Consider the following 15380-nt stretch of genomic DNA (forward strand, 5'->3'; position numbering starts at 1 on the left):
TGTTTAATAAAATTTCAATAATACCAAGAATATTTTCAAACAAGTGACCAAAAGCAGGATAAGAACTTTGAGTATTACTTACATGGTCTTATCACAGCAAGATGCTTAAAGCAGCTTGGTGCGTCCATTCTGAAGAGCAAAAAGCAGAAAAGATGAAAAAACTTGAGACATTCTTAACATTGATCTATATATAGTCATACTGGCATTTTTTAATTTATTATTTAGGTATAATTAATTTATATCCAAGCATCTTTCTCTTGATACAAATACCAAGTGCAACTGACAGCTTTGACTAATACTTGTCACTGTCTATATCATTCTTAGTCAAAGATGTAATATATTTGGCCCACTAATGATTTTCCTAATTTATGTTAATATTATCTTCACCTCAGTATATATTTCCACAAGTCATACTCTCTTTATTCTTATACATTTAATTAGTTAGCCATTGATACTTCAATAATAACTTTTTAAATTGACAAGCATGAAACAAGATTTGCATATAGATCCCTTAAACAGAGAGAATAGTCTTATGGACCTCAGAGTTCCAGACACGTATTCACCATCTGACTCATATGCCACCAGTGATCATCATTGATCCAGAACTGGCCTCTGTTTATCCATTCACTTCTACATTGTTTGTTAACAATTTGCTCATTTGCTAATAATAAAAATAAATATCTGTAAATCATAAAATATCAAAAACAAGATTGGTGAGTATTTCAATTTCTCTGTCGATACACACATTAACCTCATTGAATAGTTCGCCTTCACAGTTCCAAATATCTATCAACCTACACATTTTATGTCAATTTTGAACTCATCCTTGGGACATGATTGACTTTCTTTAATTGTATGTAATACTTTTTAAATATTATACTGAAGACCTAAGCAAGCAACCCAAACCAAAGAAAAATTTGACTATCACTCACATTTGTCTATGTGCATTTGTATATAGGTACAGTCCTGGAGCTCCTGGTCATGCTCACTGCAGGCCAATCTGTTCTATGAGGCACAAAGTAGAGCAGATGACAAGACTGAGATACTCTGCTGCTCCAGTGTTTTGACCATCCACTTAGACAGTCATTTCGGTGTACTCATTTGGAGTAATACTTAATAGAATTCTATTACAAATGAACAACAATGTACTTGCGCTGATGCAGAATAAGAACTTTGAATATGTCTACTGTCCATACCATCCTTCATAAAAAATTAAGATAACTAAAAACATTTTTAATGGAATTTGGTATTTTCAATATATTTTATTAGGATTTTTTTTGCCTTACCACAAATATTAAGAGTGAACATGCTTCACACTTCATGCTCTTTACCTCTCTGTTTTTATATTTTTACATTGATACATTTGTGATAAGAGAATCAAAACTCATGAAAAAAATCTGATAGTCTATAAGATCAGTTCCATCAGAGGCCAGAAAATGATATTCTTTTTTGTATTGAACCTCAAAGGTGTCAGACATGTATTTTTCAGAATCCAAAACACATGGCACACCAATCATCACCCTTGGTGCAGGCTTAGAACTCTTAGTTAATTCTCATCTGCATTTGATGAGTCATTAATTTAATAATTCACTACTGTCAATTTTATAACATCTATAAATCACAATAACCACAGAACAATGGCATTGTCTATGGTATCATTTGTCAGTTTGATAGATCTTTTATGAGTCCTCCTTAATGTCTCATAAATGGGCTAATAAATACAATCCTTAACACATCTGTCATTAAACTAGGTTAGCCTTTCACATGCTAAATACTTTAAAGGTATCTGAATACCTTTAAAGGAACAAAACAAAAGACATGATATTTAACTATTACTCGCATTGGTCAGATACAGATCTCATGACCTCAATGAAAGCATCAATCAGCTCACATGCATCCATTCTACAGAATAAAAAGCCAAGAAGATAATTAAACAAACTTCAGACTTTGTCACTGTTGACCACCCTCCCCACATTTCCTTGGTTCAGTCATTTAAGTATCTACTAATTTTTCATGATGAGATGTTTTCTGTTAGTATCAAAAGGAGCAACTTCAAATTTGAGACTGACCCAGATACTTAAATTGACTCTTATTCATTAGAGTTTATATTATCATAACCCAAAGAAGCAATACCCATAATACATTTATTTCTTAAGGGTCATCAGTGTTGAAAAATTTTAGCAATACTATTTCTTGCATCATCACACATAGTCACAGTGAGACAATGGACTCACTCTTTATCTATCTATTTATATTTATTCTACCATTGACCCATTAATATTCAACTTAATTTTTGCACTAAAAGTAAGAACACATCTTTGTACATTTCTGATATCTGTCCATAGGATGATTTCCAACAGAAACAATTGACTACATTTTGTGTTGGACCTTAGCATTTCAGACACATAATGCTCATCGTCCAGGACTCAAACTACACCAGTGGTCATCATTGGTCCATGTTTGGGTCTATTTTCTTCAACCATTTGTTTGAATAAATTAATAATTCATTAATAATAATAATGATTCACAAAGCCCAAGAATGAAATCCTTAACATCAGTGTAAAAGGGTAATTGAAAAAGCCTATGGTCAACATCTATAAAAACCCAGACTATGTCTTTGATTAATTAATCTTAATCCTGAATATAACACTAGTTAACATAGTGTTTCATGCCATAATTTAATTGGGCCATAATTAACTTTTTATAATATTTTATACTTATTAATAGTATCATTTATAACTCAAAAATGATAAAAGCAAAATAAGAACTTGGACTATTACTCACGTGGATCTAACAGAGACAACACACTGTCGATGACATGATTTAAGTAGTTTGGTGCATCCATTTGGAGGAGAACAAAGCAGAAAAGATAGTAAATTAAAATTAAGACATACTTTCCATCAGTCTATATTTTTGAATATTTATGTACATAGTGATTTAGGTATTTATTAATTTATGGTAATATTTATTCATTTTTCTCCTAACACAACAAATAAACTCACACCTAACTATAACCATCACTAGTAACTATCTATGTTCTTCTCACTCGAAGACTTAATTAGCTAGTCTATTGATTAAACATTTCAATTTATATGCTATGATTTTTTTCTTACTATGCAGTTTAATGTTGAACAATACTTTACCACTCATTCATTCATTTGTATATAAGTTTATTTACTCTGCCAATCCAAGAACAAAATCCTTGTATTTTCCTGACATTTGCATATAGGATGTCACCCCCCAGGGGATGGCTGAGGTTTCTTTTGTGTTGAACCTTAGAGTTGCAGACATGTATTGTTTACATTCCATGTCTCGTATGTGACCAGCATCAACAATGGTTGAGGGTTAGAACTCTCTTCATTCTCATCTATATATGATTATTGTTCATTTTTGATTCACAATAATGATGAAATAAGTATCTATGGATTGAAAGATCAAGGACAAGATTTCTGGCTATTCTTTTTTGGGTGGATGGTTCTGGCGTTTGAACTCAGGGCCTCATGCTTGCTAGGCAGGCACTCTACCACTTGAGTCACTCCACCAGCCCTCTTTGAGTATTCTTAACATCTGCACAGAAAATCACTTGTTGCAATAAATATTCTTCTTTTATTAATGATCACCATGTTGTATTATTGATTAATCAACAAAGTTTCATGTAAATTCCATATTTATCATTAGGACATGGTTAATTTCCTCTGAATATATTTAAAACTTTCTTAAATGTTACAATGAATACCAAAAACAAATTACCTAAAACTAGACAAGCAGTTTGACAATTACTTACAGTGGACTGAATGCTCCTACACACACAGGCAACCATGGAACCCATGAACATGGGTTCACTGCTTAACCAGTTCAAATGTGTTTATTCTGAGCTTAAAGCAGAGCTCAGGAAATGAGGCTGAGATGCTGATATGTGCATTCCAACTTTCGCCTGCTCAGCTACGTACCATCTAGCAAAGTGGGAAAACATTCACAATTTTTCTCTGAAGAAAACCAATGCTATTGAATTTTAATTATCATTTGCTATGTACACCATCCTTAGCTAAAGTAAGACACTTGGAACATTTCTATCTCCTATTGAACCTCAGTATATTGAGTATGTGTTAATAGCTTTTATTGCTTAACTACAGGTAACAAGAGTAGAAGTGCTTCACTCTTTTCATCATATTTACATAGACTCATTCTTGATTTGAGTCATTGCCAAGGAAATGATGCTTCAATTTTCTGAATATCTATCAATAGAGTCACTATAAACAGAGGCAATGAACCATATCATATTTTTTATTGGACCTCAGTTTCAATATGAATGGATGATGTAGAATTCATCATCCATGACTCATTACACCAGCACTTATCATCATTGGTCCAGGTTTGGACCTCCTTTTGTTCATGCTCATCTACACTTGTATATTAATCAAGTAATTAATTCACTGATAATAATTTTTTAAACTATGATTCACAAAACTCTAAGAATAAGGGCAATAAATATTATTCATGTCTACAGTCTTTTGCCACATTCATGTATCTTTTTCATTAATTATCATCATATATATTTAGAAATATAATAGTTTACATTAATTCCATATTTATCATTATCCAAAGCTAGCTTTAGATTGTATTCCATACTTTAATAATACAGTGAATGTCTGAAGAAAAAACACTCAAAGACAAGAACCATTACTCACATTGGTCTCCATGGCCAAGGTAGGATTGAGGGAATTCAGAGCTTGTGTCACTGAGCAAGGCTTAAATCAGCTCAAGTGTCCTTCCTGAAGAATACTAGACAAAGATGATAAATGAAAAGATGAGACTGTCTCTAGTAGTTCTTATTTTTCTCACTTCATTTACTCAGCCATTCGAGCACTTATTAATTTCTTAATAATATAAGCACACAATTAAATATCTCTATCAAAAATAAACACATCTCTAAAGGTGTGTGTATTTGTGTGTGTGCACATGTGCAAGTATAAAATAAAACAAAATCCTTGTATATTGCTAACACCCTTCCATAGGATTATTTACAAGACAGGAATTAGAAAAGGTCTTATTGTGTCTTAGGCCTCAGACACCCAGACACCCAGTATTAATCACTCATGACTTATATTGCCAACAGTCACCATTATTGACCCAGGTTCCGGCATTCCTTCAGCCTTACCTAAAGTTGTTTATTGATTGATTCACTGGTTCCCTAATAATAATTAAATAACTATGAGTCACAAAACCTGAAGGAAAACATCCTTCTGTATCTCTACCATTTTTCTTTGGAATCATTTGCCTAATTGATTTTACCTCTTTCATTAATCATCCTCATTGTTATAACAATCAACAAGTCTCATACAATCCCAGTTAGACCATGATTCACTCTTTAAAAATTATATTTCATACTAATTTTAAATATTACAGTGAATACTCTGAAAAAAAATCCAAACCAAGATAAGAAGTTTGTTAGTGTGTCTGAATTTTCCTACACATAGAGACAACCATACAACTCATGAACATGGCAGAATGCTTTAATTAGTGCATTTGTGTACATTTTGTTAAATGAAAAGCAGATGAAAATAAGGAGGAGACATACTCTACTTTCATTCATCAAGGTATTTCAGTATATATTAATGTGAGGTAATACTGAGTTTTCTCTTAAGGAAAAGGAGAGAGGGTAAGGGGGTAGAATATGATAGAAGTATATTGCATTCATATATCAAAAGTTCATAATGAAACCTGTATTTTAAATTACAAAAAAGAATTTTAAAAAGGGTTGAGGGAGATAGAAAGAGTAACAGAGGCACTGAATATGATCAAAGCATATTGTAATGCATGCATGGAAATATCACAACAAACCCCCCCACATTGTACAAGTAATATACCATATTGAACAAAAGAAGATGAAGACTGTCAAACCTTCCTTTGATCCAGAATATGAATTCTGACTATTTAAATTGCCTGTGTCATCTTTAGTCAGAGAAGACACTTGAATTATATTTTAATAGAATTCAGTATTTTCAATATTTTAGTTTTTTATTTCCTTACCATATATATTAGTAGTGGAAAGGCTTCATACTTCTTATCTACAATGTCACATTTATCCATCTCATTCTGACAAGTATAAGGGAGACCAAATAATACAAAGCTAACACCTGACTTCTGTTGATCCACGCATGTCACCTTTCATTTAGTCAATCACACAGCTACTTGTTATTTTGAGTTAATATTAACTTGTCTTTTAAGAAAGCAAACAGTCTCAATTTTGCAACGAACCCTCATTAAAACATTGATATATGTGCGTGTATACATGCATATACTGTACATCTTCTCACCCTTTAACCATTTATTTCTCAACAGACTTCTGTTTTCAACATACATGATTAGTTTCTCATATCTCAGTATGATTTTCCTAAGTAGGCAATGCTTCACTTATGCATAGTTATTGATTTATGTTTATTTATTCATTACCTATTTATAATAAAAATAAAAATCCCATAAACACAACCCAACATTTGGGGGGTTAGTCTGGTATTACTCCTAGCATTTGTCTATAGAATCCATTCCGAGGTGACAGAGGCTAAATTTCCTGTGTATTTGATCTTAGACTTCCTGAAACACACTGTCACTCATACAGCACCAGTTGTCACCAGTGGTCCAAGTTTCTGTCTTTCTTTCTTCATTCTCATCTGCATTTTTATAAATTAATTCCCTAAAAATAATAAAGGTAAACATCCATCACAAAAAGAACAGGAACCTTGTTATCATTTGTTTTTGTCTTTATAGACTAATTTACCACAATACAGATGATTTCAATAACCCTCAAATTTTCATGTTTGGAATAGTCAATTCAATGCACCATGCAAATTGTGTGTTGACATACCACTGTAATTCTGACATGGACGTCTTTCAATAATTCTATTTCAATGATCATATCCTGAAAAGCAAACAAAATGGGACTTTAACTTTTACACTAATTGACTTCAATGTGCTAAATACAGAAAGGCATCTGTTTCCGCCTCAAGCACATCCATTTGGAGGAGTATGGGGCAAAAAGATGATTTTTAAAAATGACTTTGCTTTCCATTTACATATTTATTAGTTTTCATATTTAGGGTATCCTTCACATAATTGCTTGTATTTATTACGCTATTATTCATTGATTTACTTACACTAATAATAATGATTATTACTTGTGTTATCTGTATAATCATTAGCCAAAGAAGTAACATTCTTAAGTTGTCTTTTTTTTTTTTTTGGTAGTGCTGGGGATGGGACCCAGGTCCTTATGCATTCTGGGCAACCCCTCTACCACTGAGCAATACCCTCAACCCTCATGTCTGGTTTTTTGTTTTTGTTTTAGTGGGACTGGGATTTGAACATAGGGCTTCAAGCTTGCTAGGCAGGTGCTCTAAACTTAAACCACTTCACCAGGCCCCCATGTCTTTCTTAGTTGACTTTTTAATTTATATTAGTAGATTCTCTTCCATCATGACATTTTCATAAGTGAATTATGCTTTACCCACTGATATTTATTTATATTTTTTATTCTTTTTCTAATTATACTATATCCACCTATAATAACTAAATCAAAATCTATGAACATGAGGATTAAGAACAAACTCACTATAGAACCCTATCCAACAGTGGCAGCATACTAGATTTGCTTTTGTCTTGGGCCATTAAGTTTCAAACATATGTTAGTTGTCACCTATGCATTATCAATGACAATAACCAAGCATCATTATTGGCCCAGGTTTAAGTCTCACCTCACTATATTCAAATAATCACATTATATTTCATATAATCACATATTTATCATTGGGTGAAAATTGCCTACATTGATGATAACTAAATAAATTTTATTACTACATGGAATATCCTCTAAGAAAACATTTAAAAGGCAAAGCTGTAACTACTACTCACATTTGTACTTGTGTGCTAACAACACAGGAAATCTTAGAACCCAGGACCATGCAGTAACCCCCCAAACAACTTGAGTATGTCCATTCTGAGAGGCACAGAGAAGAGCAAAAGAAAACACTGAGGTACTCTCCATTGGCCATTCATAACTACTTATCAGAAATTAAGGTTTTATCTTAGAGACATACATGTTTCATTATCTCTGAAAAGACAGAAAATCATTGAATTTTTTGCTAACTCTGAATAAGAACATTGTTTGTGAGTTCTATCACCTATATCATGTTTAGATGAAGCACCATATTGGAAGTACTTATTTAATACTTACTATCTTATCTTCATACACATTTAAATAATACTATTATGCTTTACTTATTTATAATGTTTATTCATACTATTCCATTGACTCAGGGGTATCTTTGCAATATAATCAAAATTCATTAACACAAACAGTAGAACAAAATGCTTTATGTATTCATATATCTGTCTAGAGGACCATTTCCAACAGAGGCAGTATAAATATCTTATACTTCCAGACCTGTAGTCACGATCCATGACTCATACACCACCAGTGGTCATCATTGATCCAACATGGGCCCCCTCCTTTCCATTAATCCCTACACTTGTTTATTGCCTAATGGTTAATTTCATTATCTCATATTTATATAATTATGAATCACAAAAAGTTAGGAACAGGATCCTTAAGTATAATTTATAGCTATATAAATGATCTTTTGACACTGATTATATCTTTCCTTTATCAATTCAACTTTGCAAATATTAATTAATCAACATAGTGTTTTATGGCTATGCCACATATCTCACGCAGCCATAGGTGGCCACCTTGGATTATTTGTAATATTTTTACTGAGGCAGCGAACAGCCTTTAAAAACCACCCAAGACAAGAACTTTGACTATACTCACATTGATCTCTGTGCTAGTTACGCAGAGGGACAACCACAGACCTCATGACCAGCTGGGAAGAGTACAAAGCAGAAGAGATTGGAAAACAATAATATGTTTCTGCCATTCATTTTTGCATTCCTCCTTTCATTTCAATAGTCATTTAAATAAGCATAAAATTGTGATGACATTTTTTTATTAAAAAAACAGGCAACATTGAACATTCCAGAACTGACCCTAACAAAAATTTAGGCCATAAGTTCCATTGTATTGCCATCCTTGGCCAAAATTGCAACACCTTTAAACCATTAATTTCTTAATGGATGTCTATGTTATCCATATATATTCATCTTTTGTGCCCCAGCATGGTTCTAATAACAGGATAATGCTCACACATTTTATCTTTATTGATTTATAATTTTGTATGCTTCTTTTATTGATCAAATTATAAAAATAGAATGAAAATACATGAACACAAAGACCAAGAACATCCCTGAATATTTCTAACATCTATCCATAGGATTAGTCGTATAACCCTAGATTCATATTGTATGGACTTCAGACTTCCAGACTTATAGTCACAATCCATGACTTATACGCCACCAGTGGTCACATCGATCCAACATTGGCCCTCCTCCTCTCCATTAATTTCCATATTAGTTTACTAATAATAACTAGTTATTTCACAGGTAATAATTAGATAATGATCACTCATGAAGCGAACAAGATTCTTATGTATAGTTAAGCTATATGTAGGCTCTTGTCACATTGATTACATCTCTTTTTGTCAATCTTAACTTCTGCAAATATTCATTTATTAACACAGTGTTCCATGGCCATGCCAAACTTGTCATTCAGCCATACTTGGCCTCTTTCAATTATAGTTAATGTCTTTATCAATATAGGAAACATACTTCAAAAACCACCCAAACTAAGAAAAGAACTACTACTATTCTTCACATTGGTCCCTATCTTCCTAACACAGGTACAACCACAGACCTTGTGAACAGGGAAGAATGTGGTATCCATTCTGAATACAAAGCAGAACAAATCATGAAAAGATTAAAATTCTCTCTATTTATGTTTGAAATACTTCTTTTGTTACTCACTCAAGAAGGAAACAACTTTTGCTGTTGTTGAGAAAAAAAACAACACTGAACATATCTTGGCCTGAGGGAGGACTTAGATCATTTAGTTATATCTTATATGTCAATCTCAGCCAAGGCTGTAAAGTCTTTGAGTTATTTATTTCCTATGGCTTCCATCTTTTTTTATATAATAATAGTATTTCTTTTCTGTGATACTGGGAATTGAACTCAGGGTCTTGCACTTGTTAGGCAGGTACTCTACCACTTAAGCAACTCTGCCAGCCTTAACAGTATTTCTTGTTGCAATACACATTTTCATAACTAGACAATGCTCACTCACTTTACTTAATAGAATGAAAACTCATAAACACAAAAAATGAAAGCATCCTTAATTATTGCTAATGTCTATCCCTAGGATGAGAAGGTATCCGTTAGATTCTGTATAGTGTGGACCTCAGACTTCCAGAGATGTAGTCATCATCATGACTCTTGTACCATGGGTGGTCATCATTGACCCAAGATTGGCCCTCCTCTTCTCTGCTAATTTCTACATTTATTTCTTGATTATTAGTTCACTAATAATAATAAGATTATTATGAGGAACAGAGTTAAGAACACAATCTTGAGGGTTAATTTATATCTATATGTAGGCTGCTTTGACACATTGACTGTATCTCTGATTTGGCAATTTTAATTTTGCAAATATTGATTAATCAACAGCGTTTCATGGCCAATCCAAATTTATCACTCTCATCTATAGACCTCCTTGGATTACATATTATGTCTTTACCAATACATGCAACATATTTTAAAATCTAACCAAGTAAAGCACTTTGACAACAGTCACATTGGTCTCTATACTCCTAACACATAACAGAAACCAATGACCTGGTGAACAGGGAAGAATGCATAAATCAGCTAGGGAGCATCCACTCTAAGAGTACAAAACAGAACAAATTATGAAAACATTTACAATGTGTCATTTATCCTTTCAGTCCTCCTTTCAATTTATTAGTAATTTAATAGAAATACATTGTGATTTTTTTGGGTAAAGAGACAATATCGAATAGGGACCTGACCCTATAAGAAGCTTGGTCATTATGTTTACTGTATATACCATTCTGAGTAAGGGTGAGCATCAATAATATCTTAATGGAATTCCATATTGTCCATATATATTACTGGTATTTCAGCATATATGTTTATAATTAGATAAGGCTCACTCACATTATTTTCATTTATTTGTGTATTTGTGCAATGGTTCTTTAATGATCCAGTTATAACAACAGAATGAAATCCATGAACATAAAGTCCAAAGACATCCTTGACATAATTGACCAGTTTTTGGCATTTATCATAGGATCAGTGGGATAACCCACGATGCTCTTGGTGTGGACCTCAGACTTCCACACCTGTCATCAAGATCCGTGACTCATATGCCACAGTGGTCATCAACAACGCTACATGGGCCCTTCTCTTCTCTATTCACTTCTAAATTTGTTCACTGGCTAATAATTCACTTCACTGGTAATAACTAGATAAATATTAATGACGAAAAATTAAGAATAAGATCCTTAAATAAAATTTACAAATATTTGTAGATTTTGGTCACATAGTATCTATTATTTTGTCAATCTTGCTCATGCAAATATTGATTAATCCACACAGTTTTTCATGGCTATGCAATATTTATCATACAGCTTTACTAGACCTACTTGGGTTATACTTAATCCCTTTATCAAGACAGGAAACATCTTTGAAGAACCGTCCAAACTAACACCAGAATTTGGACTATACTCACATTAGTCTCTATGGTTCTAAAACATGGGCAACCACAGATCTCACGACCAAGGAAGAATGCTCAAATCATCTTGAAAGGATCCACTCTTAGAGGACAAAGCAGAGCACATTATGAAAAGATTTGCAGTCTGTACATTTATCCTTCTGGTCCTCCTTTCATTACATATTTAATGTGGAAATAACTTTTGATTTCTTTTTTATTGAGGAAAATAACAGCAATGAAAATGGACCCAGCACTAGCAATGACTTAAGGCTTAGGTTGTGACATTTATTTCTTTTTTTTTTCCATTTTTTTTATTTATTTTTTTCTTTTATTATTCATATGTGCATACAAGGCTTGGGTCATTTCACCCCCCTGCCCCCACCCCCTCCCTTACCACCCTCTCCATCCCCTCCCTCTCCCCCCCACCCTCTCAATACCCAGCAGAAACTATTTTGCCCTTATTTCTAATTTTGTAGTAGAGAGAGTATAAGCAATAATAGGAAGGAACAAGGGATTTTGCTGGTTGAGATAAGGATAGCTATACAGGGCATTGACTCACATTGATTTCCTGTGCCTGAGTGTTACCTTCTAGGTTAATTCTTTTTGATCTAACCTTTTCTCTAGTACCTGTTCCCCTTTTCCTATTGGCCTCAGTTGCTTTTAAGGTATCTGCTTTAGTTTCTCTGTGTTAAGGGCAACAAATGCTAGCTAATTTTTTAGGTGTCTTACCTATCCTCACCCCAATTTATTTCTTAATGGACTGTTTGTTTCTTCACTTGGCCTAATTTTCATAACGTAACACTGCTTACCACTTTATCTTTGGGTACATACATATTTGTATAGTGGTTATTTCAATTATCCAAATAAAAAATTATAATAAAGATTCATAAACACAAAGATCAAGAATATCCTTAATTATCCCTTAAAATTCTTAACTATTCCTAACGTTTATCCCTACTATCAGTGGTTCAACCCTAGATGCTTTAGTATGCGGACCTCAGACTTCCAGATATGTAGTCATCGTCCATGACTTATACTACGCCACCAGTGGTCATCATCGATCCAGCACTGGCCCTCCACTACTACACTTATTTTCAAATTTCTTTATTACCATGTCAGAACTAACATTTATTTAGATAACTACAACTCACTGACATCTTAGAGCAAGATTCTTAAATATACTGTATGGCGATATACAGGATGTTTTGCTACATTGCGAAGATCTACAGCATTACTCAATTTAATTCTGCAGATATTGACTAATCAACATAGATTTTCAAGGGTTGCCACATTTATCACTGGGCAATGGTTGAGGTGCTTGGATTGTATATAATGTCTTCTCAAGACAATGAGCATCCTTTAAAACCCACCCAAGCCCAGACAAGAACGTTAACTTTACTCACATTGTTCTCCATGTTCCTAACATATAGAGGAATTCATAGACCTTGTGGACAGGGAAGTAAGCTTAAATCAGCTTCTGAGCATCCATTCTGAGAGTACAAAACAAAACAGATGATAAAACGGTTGAAATTCTGTATTATCACATGTAAAATAATGTATTTTCTTCTTGAAAAAACAGACAAGACTGAATATGCCTTGACTCTACCAAGAATTTAGAGCCATTAACAATTTTCTTATCTACCATTCCAAGCAAAGGTTGTAACACTTGGAGCTTTTTATTAATTAATAGACTTTATTATAAAAATATATAAATAGTATTTTTCATTCAGCATACATTTTCATAATTGGAAAAAGACTTTCATTCTCTATTTATTTTGTCATGATTCATTCATTGAGACAATTAAAAAATCAAATGAAAATCAATGGAATCAAACACGAGAATAACAACCTTAACTAATCCCTAACATCTATGTCTACGATCAGAAAACATCCACTAGGTGACTGCCCTATGGACCTCAGACTTCCAGACCTGTAGTCACGATCCATGACTCAAAGTCCACAGTGGACATCACCGACCCAACATGGGCCCTGCTCTTCTCTATTCACTTCTAAATTTCTTCACTGACTAATTATTCACTTCACTGGTAATAACTAGATAATAATTAATCACAAAAAATTAAGAATAAGATTCTTAAATAAAATTTGCAACTGTTTGTTAACTTTTGGTCACTTAGTTTCTCTTACTTTGTTAATCTTGATAATGCAAATATTGATTAATTTGCACAGTTTTTCATGGCTATGCCATATTTATCATTCAGCTATACGGGTCCTACTTGGATTGTACTTAATCCCTCTATCAAGACAGGAAACGTCTTTTAAGACCGTACAAATAAGACAAGATTGGACTATACTCACATTAGTCTCTATGCTACTAACACATGGGCAACCACAGATCTCATGACGAAAGAAGAATGTTGAAATCATCTTGAAACGATCCACTCTTAGAGGACAAAGCAGAGCACATTATTAAAAGATTCACAGTCTCTACATTTATCCTTCTCTTCCTCCTTTCATGTTAATTAATGTGGAAATAACTTTTGTTTTTTTGTTTCTTGAGGAAAATAGAAGCAATGAACATGGCCCCAACACTAGCAATGACTTAAGGATTAGGTTGTGATATTTATTTCTTAAGGGACTCTGTTTGTTTATTCACTTGGCCTAATTTTCATAACTTAATACTGCTTACCACTTAATCTTGGGTACTTACTTATTTGTATAGTGGTTATTTCCATTATCCAAATACACAATTATAATAAAGATTCATAAACACAAAGATCAAGAATATCCTTTACTATCCCTTAAAATCCTTAACTATCCCTTAAAATTCTTAACTATTCCTAACATCTATCCCTAGTATCAGTGGTTCAACCCTAGATGCTTTAGTATGCGGACCTCAGACTTCCAGACATGTAGTCATCGTCCATGACTTATACTACGCCACCAGTGGTCATCATCGATCCAGCACTGGCCCTCCACTACTACACTTATTTTCAAATTTCTTTATTATCATTTCAAGGCTAACATTTAGATAACTACAACTCACTGACACCTTAAGCAAGATTCTTAAATATACTGTATGGCCATATACAGGATGTTTTGCTACACTGCGAAGATCTACAGCATTACTCAATTAAATTTTGCAGATATTGATTAATCAACAGAGATTTTCAAGGGTTGCCACATTTATCACTGGGCAATGGTTGAGGTGCTTGGATTGTATATAATGTCTTATCAAGACAATATGCATCCTTTAAAAACCACCCAAACCCAGACAAGAACATTAACTTTACTCACATTGTTCTCCATGTTCCCAACATATAGAGGCATTCATAGACCTCGTGGACAGGGAAGGAAGCTTAAATCAGCTTGTGAGCATCCATTCTGAGAGTACAAAACAAAACAGATGATAAAAAGGTTGAAATTCTGTCCTTATCATCACATGTAAAATAATGTATTTAATTCCTGACAAAAGAGACAAGACTGAACATGCCTTGACACTACCAAGAATTTACAGTTTTCTTATCTACCATTCCAAGCAAAGGTTGTAACACTTGGAGCTTTTTATTAATTAATAGACTTTATTTTAAAAATATATAAATAGTATTTTTCATTCAGCATACATTTTCATAATTGGAAAAAGACTCTCATTCGGTCTTTATTTATTTTGTCATGATTCATTCATTGAGACAATTAATAAATCAAATGAAAATCAATGGAATCAAACAGTAAGAGTAACAACTTT

The 15380-nt window shown here is 33.2% G+C and overlaps 5 non-coding genes and 6 pseudogenes across 5 annotated transcripts; all 11 read right to left on the reverse strand.

Annotated features, from left to right (window-relative positions):
- Positions 1 to 532: 532 nt before the first annotated feature.
- On the reverse strand, positions 533 to 602 carry LOC141422105 (small nucleolar RNA SNORD113/SNORD114 family; annotated as a pseudogene).
- A 1780-nt stretch (positions 603 to 2382) lies between these two features.
- LOC141422164 (small nucleolar RNA SNORD113/SNORD114 family) lies at positions 2383 to 2457 on the reverse strand. The gene has a single exon (XR_012446812.1). It is a non-coding gene; the product is annotated as a small nucleolar RNA SNORD113/SNORD114 family (small nucleolar RNA).
- Positions 2458 to 4287: 1830 nt separating this feature from the next.
- LOC141422177 (small nucleolar RNA SNORD113/SNORD114 family) lies at positions 4288 to 4371 on the reverse strand (annotated as a pseudogene).
- A 686-nt stretch (positions 4372 to 5057) lies between these two features.
- LOC141422180 (small nucleolar RNA SNORD113/SNORD114 family) lies at positions 5058 to 5133 on the reverse strand. Its single transcript, XR_012446822.1, has one exon. It is a non-coding gene; the product is annotated as a small nucleolar RNA SNORD113/SNORD114 family (small nucleolar RNA).
- A 3286-nt stretch (positions 5134 to 8419) lies between these two features.
- On the reverse strand, positions 8420 to 8491 carry LOC141422172 (small nucleolar RNA SNORD113/SNORD114 family). Its single transcript, XR_012446816.1, has one exon. It is a non-coding gene; the product is annotated as a small nucleolar RNA SNORD113/SNORD114 family (small nucleolar RNA).
- Positions 8492 to 9357: 866 nt separating this feature from the next.
- On the reverse strand, positions 9358 to 9428 carry LOC141422165 (small nucleolar RNA SNORD113/SNORD114 family; annotated as a pseudogene).
- A 913-nt stretch (positions 9429 to 10341) lies between these two features.
- Positions 10342 to 10412, reverse strand: LOC141422167 (small nucleolar RNA SNORD113/SNORD114 family; annotated as a pseudogene).
- An 873-nt stretch (positions 10413 to 11285) lies between these two features.
- Positions 11286 to 11356, reverse strand: LOC141422179 (small nucleolar RNA SNORD113/SNORD114 family; annotated as a pseudogene).
- Positions 11357 to 12667: 1311 nt separating this feature from the next.
- Positions 12668 to 12742, reverse strand: LOC141422151 (small nucleolar RNA SNORD113/SNORD114 family). Its single transcript, XR_012446802.1, has one exon. It is a non-coding gene; the product is annotated as a small nucleolar RNA SNORD113/SNORD114 family (small nucleolar RNA).
- Positions 12743 to 13586: 844 nt separating this feature from the next.
- LOC141422171 (small nucleolar RNA SNORD113/SNORD114 family) lies at positions 13587 to 13657 on the reverse strand (annotated as a pseudogene).
- An 867-nt stretch (positions 13658 to 14524) lies between these two features.
- LOC141422141 (small nucleolar RNA SNORD113/SNORD114 family) lies at positions 14525 to 14599 on the reverse strand. Its single transcript, XR_012446792.1, has one exon. It is a non-coding gene; the product is annotated as a small nucleolar RNA SNORD113/SNORD114 family (small nucleolar RNA).
- Positions 14600 to 15380: the final 781 nt, after the last annotated feature.

This window comes from Castor canadensis, chromosome 3 (genome assembly GCF_047511655.1).
Source record: "Castor canadensis chromosome 3, mCasCan1.hap1v2, whole genome shotgun sequence".
NCBI classification, from domain to species: domain Eukaryota; kingdom Metazoa; phylum Chordata; class Mammalia; order Rodentia; family Castoridae; genus Castor; species Castor canadensis.